This window comes from Sardina pilchardus, chromosome 15 (assembly GCF_963854185.1).
Source record: "Sardina pilchardus chromosome 15, fSarPil1.1, whole genome shotgun sequence".
NCBI lineage: Eukaryota > Metazoa > Chordata > Actinopteri > Clupeiformes > Clupeidae > Sardina > Sardina pilchardus.
The window spans coordinates 11,594,927-11,603,719 of NC_085008.1; positions in this window are offsets into that span (position 1 = coordinate 11,594,927).

Here is an 8,793-nt window from a genome sequence, read left to right on the forward strand (position 1 = left end):
ATCAAAAGGCCTTGTAAGTATTGCTACAAAACTGCAGAGGCAAGCAAGGCTGTGGAATGATGGTCCACAACCACATATCCTACAAACTGCCTGAGAGAGTGTGTGTGTGTGTGTGTGTGTGTGTCTGTGTGTGTGTGTGTGTGTGTGTGTGTGTGTGTGTGTAAGAGAGTTTGTTCTTAGGTCAGCAGAGGGCACCGAACTAAACATGAAGCCTCCAGGTCATGGTTTTGAGTCCTTGGAGGGGTTTGGTTATTTTAGCCTCTAATAGCTTTATAAATCATAACCACTACGCTCTTGGATCTAATTATGTCTGAAAAAATAGGAGTTCTTTTAAGGAAAAGTTCAGCGAATAACTAGAAGTAGGTATGTGATATATAAAATGTCTGTAGCTTCTGTTCTGGCCTTGTAACTGAGTACACCTTGGATTTTATTTATAGTATGTCAGCACAATGTATATATGCTGTGGTATTGCATCTAGCACACTGTAAAAACAGCTAATATGTAATGTATTGCAGGATCCGTCGCTATCATAATTACTGGCATATGTATTGTAAGTCTCTCTTTTCAGTGCACAGCCCATACTGCACATACTGTAGTATAGAGTCAACAGATGAGCAATGCATCTTTATCTAAATGGAGTTAATGGAGTTGGAGCCTTGTGTTTGCATCTTAAAAAGACATCCACAAGATACTTAACACACACACACACACACACACACACAAACAGACAGAGCCACACACAGACACACACACAGACACACACACACACACACACACACACACACACACACACACACACACACACACACACACACACACAGACACACAGACACACACACACACACACACACACACACACACACACACACACACACACACACACACACACACACACACACACACACACACACACACACACACACACAACCTGTTCAGTGTGCAAGATGATAAGTCACCAGGCCCTGCTGTATTGATTGTGGTCCCGGAGACTTATCCAAAGAGGAGGCGGAGGTGAGTGATTGTGTTTTACAGAGAACATTATCACTCCAGTCCATGTGTGGCCGCGCAGACTCCTCTCTTCCCACACGGACTGAGACCACCAGGGCAACAGGATGGGACTTGACTCACTGAAGCGCTAAGTCCAATTTGAAAGCCAAATTGTGAGCCGAAGCAAAAGCAAATGGTTACAGTGTGTCCAGACCATTTTTCATTCTTACCCCCTGACCAGACTCAAAATACGATCTCTCTTCATCGCGCGCCGGGGCGATAATCATAATGATTCTGCGGGAGAGCATTACGGCACCGCGTACGTGCGGGGCATTCACGACAGTGTACTGCAGAGATTTCGTCTGTCTAGTTCTCTCTCTTTTTTTTTCTTTTTTTTTTATCCCGGGTCTTTTTTAATCTTGCCCAGGTGCTCTACATTTTTATCCCAAGAGAGAATGAAATAGTGGAGGATGACTCTGTCACCGCGATGGGTGGTGAGCATTGACTGAGCATGGCGCTCCTGCAGCGGCCAGATGGATAAATCTGTCCGTTATGGGAATTTAAATAACTTTTACACGTTTATGGGGGTCTATTTGTTAGGCAGGAGATTTATGTGTGGGGGCCAGGGTCCTGTGTGTCTCTGCTCGCGCACCACTGCAGATTAAATCTGGATCAGCCCGGAGAAGAGCTCAGCCTGACTGCCATAATCCACAATTGGAGATGATCTTGTCTGTTAAAAAATTGCCCCAAGTCAGCGGTGGAGCCAAATGAGATCTCCGAGATCTTCTGCCCCCCCCCCCACACTCCGCTGTCTGTCTCTCTCGCTCATTCTTCCTTTCTCTTGTTCTCCCTCTCTCCCCTCCCCTCTCTCCTTCCCTCTCTCTCTCCCTCTATCTCTCTCCCCTCCCCTTTCTCTCTCTCTCTCTCTCTCTCTCTTCTCTCTCCTCAGTAAACCAGTGTTCTACATATGGCAAAGCCTTCGTAATCAGTGCTGGTATCAGCCACTGATATGCTTGTGGAAGGCCTGTTATCAGCCAGGTGCGATCTCATCCAAGGGCTGCTTAACGAGGAATTAAACATTTTTTCATGCTGCTGCCGCCACTTTAATTGATTGATGCTAAAAGTTTAGAAAATAAAAGCCCTCCAGCTATCGCGCGGCTCCAGCCCCGGGCCTTCGGGGGCCTTCTGAGAGGAGCAGCCTGGATTGGAAGTGGCAGCTCGCATTTTCAGCCTCAGCCGGCTCCGTCATCTCTGTCTGGATGTGTGTGTGTGTCTGCCACTTCACACCGCGGCCAGCCTGAAAGACACATGTACTCCGAAACAGGGAATCAATAGAACACTTAATGAACAATTAGGGGAACAGCTGTAGGCCTGTCAAAGACCCATCTGTACATAGCTGGGGGAAGGGTGGAGGTGTGGGGTGGCGGTGAGGTGGGGGGGGTGAGGTGGACGTGGAGGAAAACACTGGGTCTTTTTGCTTCAAGAGACAACAAGCACCAACCCCACCACCCCCTTTAAAAAGCTCCATCAACTCATTTGCACCTAGCGCTGAGATCCCCCCCCCCACCTCACCCCCGAACACACACACACACGCACAAATGCACAACCCAAAAATCCATCTGATCTAGAAATCCAGCAAGCCTTATTTATCCTCTCTCCTTCTCATGCACACACAAACACACACACACACACACTCACACACACACACACACACACACACACACACACACACACACACACAATTCCCATCCATCAGATCACACATCACACCTGGAGATCAATAAATTTGACCAAAAACTCTGGCGTTTATGTAAAAATAGGGATGCGAAGCCAGGCAGTTTGTTGTTGCTGTGCAAATGTGTCTGTCAATGCTAATAAGGCTTAAAAGAACAGATACAAGCATCTGCATGTTGCCATTCACCGCCTACCACTGCAGTGCCATGACTCCTAGACAAAGGGACCTGGACACGTCAGCAATATCTCATATTCCCACACCATGAAAGGATTAAATTAATAATTCACTCTCTCCCACTCTCTCTCTCCCTGTCTGCCGTGACCCTTAGCATATTCTTGAAGCATAAAGAGGTATTCTCACAAGCTGCCAAATAGAACTGATGAACAGGGGCGGATGTTGCCTGTCTGTCTGTCACTGCCAGAAACTGACCTTACATGCCCATCAGATGGACAAATAGTCAACAACAGAGCTCACAGACATACACACACACACGCACGCACACTCACACACACATAGATGTTAGATCGCTTTAACCTTCGTCTTCCTGGCGGACATAGATGCATGGGTGACTGGGCTGTGACTGACATCTATTACGGCGAACTCAGCCCGAGTATCTGGATCAGAATCCACATCGACGCTCATAATTGACCTTGGACATTCTCGGTCGTGCTTTATTTAAACTTCATTTAAGGAGGACAAACCCTCGGCAAGGTGAGGGCTACAGACCGTAATGGATTAGATGGGGATCCATTATGCATTGCGAACAAGAAAAGGGGCCCCAGACCTGCTTAAAAATATATTTTTAGTACTGAAAATGAATGTGCTCACACACTCCACTCCATCATTTTAAATGGCCTTTTTTAGTACATTAGGTATATGTGTTGAGAAGGCCTATAATTCAGACCAGACTCCAGACTAATGGTTCATTAACAGATGAGTGTTTTTCACCTACCGGACTCTAGTAGTTGTTGGATACTATTTCTAGTTCATGGTACATATTGTTCGTGACGTCTCACCTGAGCAGAATGAGTCTCTGTCCTGCTCTGTTTTTGACACTTCATAGCGTTATAAATCATATGTGTATAAATATCACAGAATTCATCATTATTGCAGATAAGACAAAAGCAAAATGGCGGCTGCTGCTGGCATTTCTTTATGTGCAATTCCCTAACACAACCTCCTTAGAGAGCTCCACACGTTCCCTCTCTCTCTCTTTTAGTCTACACTTAACATTTGTCTTGGATGATGATACACTCATCAAAAGAAGCATTTTGAAAAACTAACGCTGGGTCAGGCATATAATTTTTTATCATTGTAATTTCGGCCGTATTAAAAAGGTTAGATTGTAACATCAGGAGGACTTTTTTAACACGGCCGCTGATTAACGTTGATTCACCGGTGCAATTATGGCAGAATCCCAGTTAATTACCTGCAGTTTTATAGCATCTCGGTTCGTTATAAAGCCCGCAATAATGGGCCAAGGCCCTGGGGACGACCTTGTTTCACATACAAGGAATCTGAAAGTAGTTCTTCCTCAGGTAGATCGACAGAGGTACTCCGTTGAAAACAAAGATAAAATATGATACAGTTTTATGTATGTGTTATGAATGTGTCCTGAATATAATGTGGTCCAATGTCAACAACTGCTCTTTTTTTATCATGATAAAACAGTTAAAAAAACGGGATACAAATACTAATATAAATATTACAGAATTGCATTTACTAAAAATGAGTCTAGGGCCATTCAGTCTGGAACAAAGCACATTAGAGTTTTCACTATCACATAGCAAACTTTTATGATCGACTTCACCAGTGTTATGGAGAAAACGCTTCATAAGCTTGCTTTGCTCAGGGACTGAACCACAGGCACAGTATGCAGACATATAGGGCACAGGAGGCTGACAGATATGGCAAAGACAGATGCAATGTCCCAATGAGAGCTAAGGTGTGCGTGTGTGTGTGTGTGTGTGTGTGTGTGTGTGTGTGTGTGTGTGTGTCTGTGTGTGTGTGTGTGGTTGTGTGTGTGTATGTGTGTGCGTGTGTGTACGCGTGTGTGTGTGTGTGTGTGTGTGTGTGTGTGTGTGTGCGTCTGACACCCCACCCCCCTCTACCTTCTCGTCCCATTTCGACACAAGAGCACACAGAGCTGACTCGACAGCCCAACAGCAGGTAATATCCTGTGCCTTCAAGCCTGGGTGCGTGTTGGCGCTGGATGTATTTGGTTAGTAAAACATGACAGAGGGTCGGCCATGCCTGAGAGGAGCGGGGAATGAGGAAGCCCGTGATCCCCTGCGTCACCCTGGAGATGCAGCCACCGACCGCTGGCGAGATTTCCTGTCACCGGGACGGGAAATGGAAACGGGCACATACATCTGTTATCCAAATGTTAACTTCAGGGGCCCACCATGTTGTCACAGGGTAGGCGAGTTAGCAAACACCGATGGCGAGATGCACCTGCCTCCAACTTCTTTATTTATTTATCTATTCTGCAGCATTCTGAGGGGAGAAAGTCTGGAAACTAAGTTCAGGAACTTTTCTTTTCTTTTTCTGAGTTGGAGTCAGAGTAAAGGAGTCCAGACAAGCTCTAGTTGTCAGCACTGCAGATGAGGACGATAGTGATGATGGCTGTTCTGAATGGCAATATAGTTATACAGTAATACTGTATATAAAGCAGTGACAGAGCAGAACTATGTCTTGAGTAGAGGACTTTAAATTCAACTAAACTAAATAGATATGTGCTTTTATCTTGACATTTATTCAAATAACCAAATGTTTCAAATGCATTTAATATTGCTGTTTGCACTTTTTGCTGGCTTCTGACAGACTAAGTCATCAGAGGGATCCAAAGAAGGATAAAATAGCCAATCTTTTACACCTTTCTTACACAATTGAGGTGATTTGCATTTAGTCATTAGGCCAGAGGCATACAAACTAAGGTCCGGGGGCCACATGCAGCCTGCAGAGCCTTCATAAAATATGACAATTTCTCATGAAGCTAAAATGGGTTAGGTTCGAGGGCTGATTTGTCATATTCATGAATATAGTCCTCCTCTTTCCTTCTTTACTCAGCACGCTAACATGTCCTCTCAAGAAAGTGGGTTTGAGATTTACAGATACATTACAGACTCATCCAAATATGTTTCCTGACAATATGGTGACATGCAAGAATGTTTGTTATACGCCCCCCCCCCCATCTACTAGTTGCCCATCAGTCCATATCTAAACCCCCTAAATTCAGCCAAAATAATTGCCAAAATAATGAAATGAGATAAATACGAAGAGACAAAAGAACAATTTTGTTAAAGTATCACAAGCATCACAGTGAGGAAAGTATTGAAGATAATAAACTAATTACACATTTTTAGAAATGACAATTTGTATAACTAATGTTTTGTGGCAAAGGTATTAAACATTTGTAGCAAAACAATAAAGACGTATTTAAAGCATCATTGATATATCACAGCAAAGTATTTTTGATCATTCTAATTTTATTTCTAATTTCTATTTTTTTCCACATCTGACCTTTCTCAGGGCCAAACGGTCTGTGGTCTTCCTTGAATGAAATCCCCTAACTCGTGGAGGCATAGAATGCCCCTGTGGGAGTGGACAACATGCTACACCATCACGCTGTGTGATCTTAAACAGAAAGCGCTGAGCTTGACATTCTTACACACTACTGAGTGGGGTTCAACAAGCCCGCAGCAGCCAGCCAGGAGCCTGCAGACAGATCCATGGGAAACACTTGTACCAACGGTCAGGCGAGTGTCCAGTATTTCTGTTCTGCCGACTGTGATTGGATATATTTAGGCAGGATGGGGTTTCAAAGTGGGGCTATACCTGTTTGAAAACACATGGCGTTCCACAGGAGCGTAAATCTTACTACTCAATGCCTAATCTCAGTGCTCCATGCTATCCAAGCCGACGAGAGCACGCTCACACACACAAGCTTACTCACACACACACACACACACACACACACACACACAGAATGGCCCACAAACGACAGCAGCCTTAATGTGTAGGGAGGTATCGGGTGACTCCTGGAAAGAGAGCTACTACACTGACAGGACATACCACCCAAACTCACGCACACACACAGGAAGACTGACTATGTCTCCTTCTGCTGGATGAGGGCAATAGGGCTTCAACACTCCCACAACTGAACCATATCTGATTAAACTGTGATCGTTCTGTGTGCTCCATATATGTGCCACCTACAACTGGTTGGCAACAGAGTCAGATCACTGCCACATATCAACATCAAGATTTATTTCACGCAGGCCCTCTGTTACTCTGCCCTCAGGATACAATGGCCTCCTCAAATTAATAGATACTGCATAATGCATAATACACGTGTCCCACTCAGACAAAGCTGCATCCCAAAGGAGACATGAAGGCATCACTTAGGACACTATCAGTGCCTGAGAACACAAAGGCGATCGCTGAATTTCAGACCCCTTCGAGCTTGGGCAATGTCCACCTCCGAATGTTCAAAGTTAGCAGTGGGGATTATGTTTACTGACACGCTATGTGCTTAACCTCTTTCTCAATGGGAAAGCTAGATGTTAGCATTCAGCATAAATCTTTCCTTCAGTTGCACTGGTCAAGATGGATCAGATGTTAAAGGAGGATGTACTGAAGTACAAAAACGGCAGTGGGAAACAGTGGGAAACGTTTTTGGCCAATATGTCTTCTCTGAACAGTTAAATTTGATGATTTGGTGTAAACATTCCATTGTAATGGTAACACTTCATCAAGCTCACATCCAGCTCCACTGTGTCTTCGCAGAGAACTACCTCCTTAAACTGTTTGTGAGTGTTCACAAATGTTCGCAGAGATCTCAGAGCAAACCAAAAACTGTTTGCAAACGTTTGCAAACATTCGCCAGCATTTGCAATGTTTTATTGGTCTTCAAATCAGGCACCAATTATCCTTTAAATGAATGAGTAAACACTAAAGCAGATTTGCAGGTATGCCAATGAACACAGAAATACATCCTACTCTTAAATCTTTAGTTTGTGCCATTCTATCATGGGTGTAGTCAGACGAGGAGTTGGCAAGTCTGGGAGAGGAAAGAGAGGAGAGGCTGGCGGTAAAGGCCACATTTTGGCAGGTATGCTAATATGACGTTGTGACAGGACTGGCAGGAGTGGAGTAATGATGGCTTAAACAAAAATAATTAGGTCAAGGCATGGTGTCAGACTTGACCAATAAAGCCAAAATGATAGTGCATTCTGGTGATCTATAGAGTCAAATGACACGACCGAGAGCAGTTCAATGCTATCTGCTCACCAGTGCAATTTACTGTCAAGAGAGAGAGAGACAGGCATTCCTTAGTTTGGCACATAAATCAGAATCAAAGGTTAAACAAATTTACTTCATTCCACCATGCAATGACAACTGAAGTTTGTCTTTCCCACGCACAACAGAGACTGGCAGATTATTTAATTATTGGAAACTCACTTGTGCAGACCATAAATGTAAACACTATTCTATTCTGTGGTTTTGGCAACTAATCGCAGGTATGGATTCTGCAATTAACAAAGCATGTCGCTGTTCAAATGGCTGGTAGATATACAGCAATTCAATTCTGTAATGCAATGAAGAAAAACACACTGCAGGGGGTGTCAAATGATGAGACCAGTCGTGAGGAGCATGCCACAGATGCCCAAATTCGATGGGATTTTGTTTTTTGATACTGTGACTATTATGCCCAAACGTTCTGATGTATTTAGCTGATTTTATAAACTAAGCTTCAACAGAAATGCCGACCTATAAAGCACTTAAAGGGTATCAGGGCCAAAGAGCAGAACCCATATCGTGGGGATTCTACATGGGGCTTATTAGCACATAATGTGTCATTAGTCTTAGGTTTATCTCAAATACTGAGTAACTGTCCCCATTTTTACTCTATTTGAGTACCCTGCAACCTCACAAAAGGTAAAATTTGATTTGAAAGAATACCTGTGGATTTAGCTTTCTTGATGAATGGAGTTCATGCTGCTAACCAACAGCTACTCAACACTCCCTCTTCCTCTGAGCTATTTCATGTGTTAATAAAGAACAAGTGC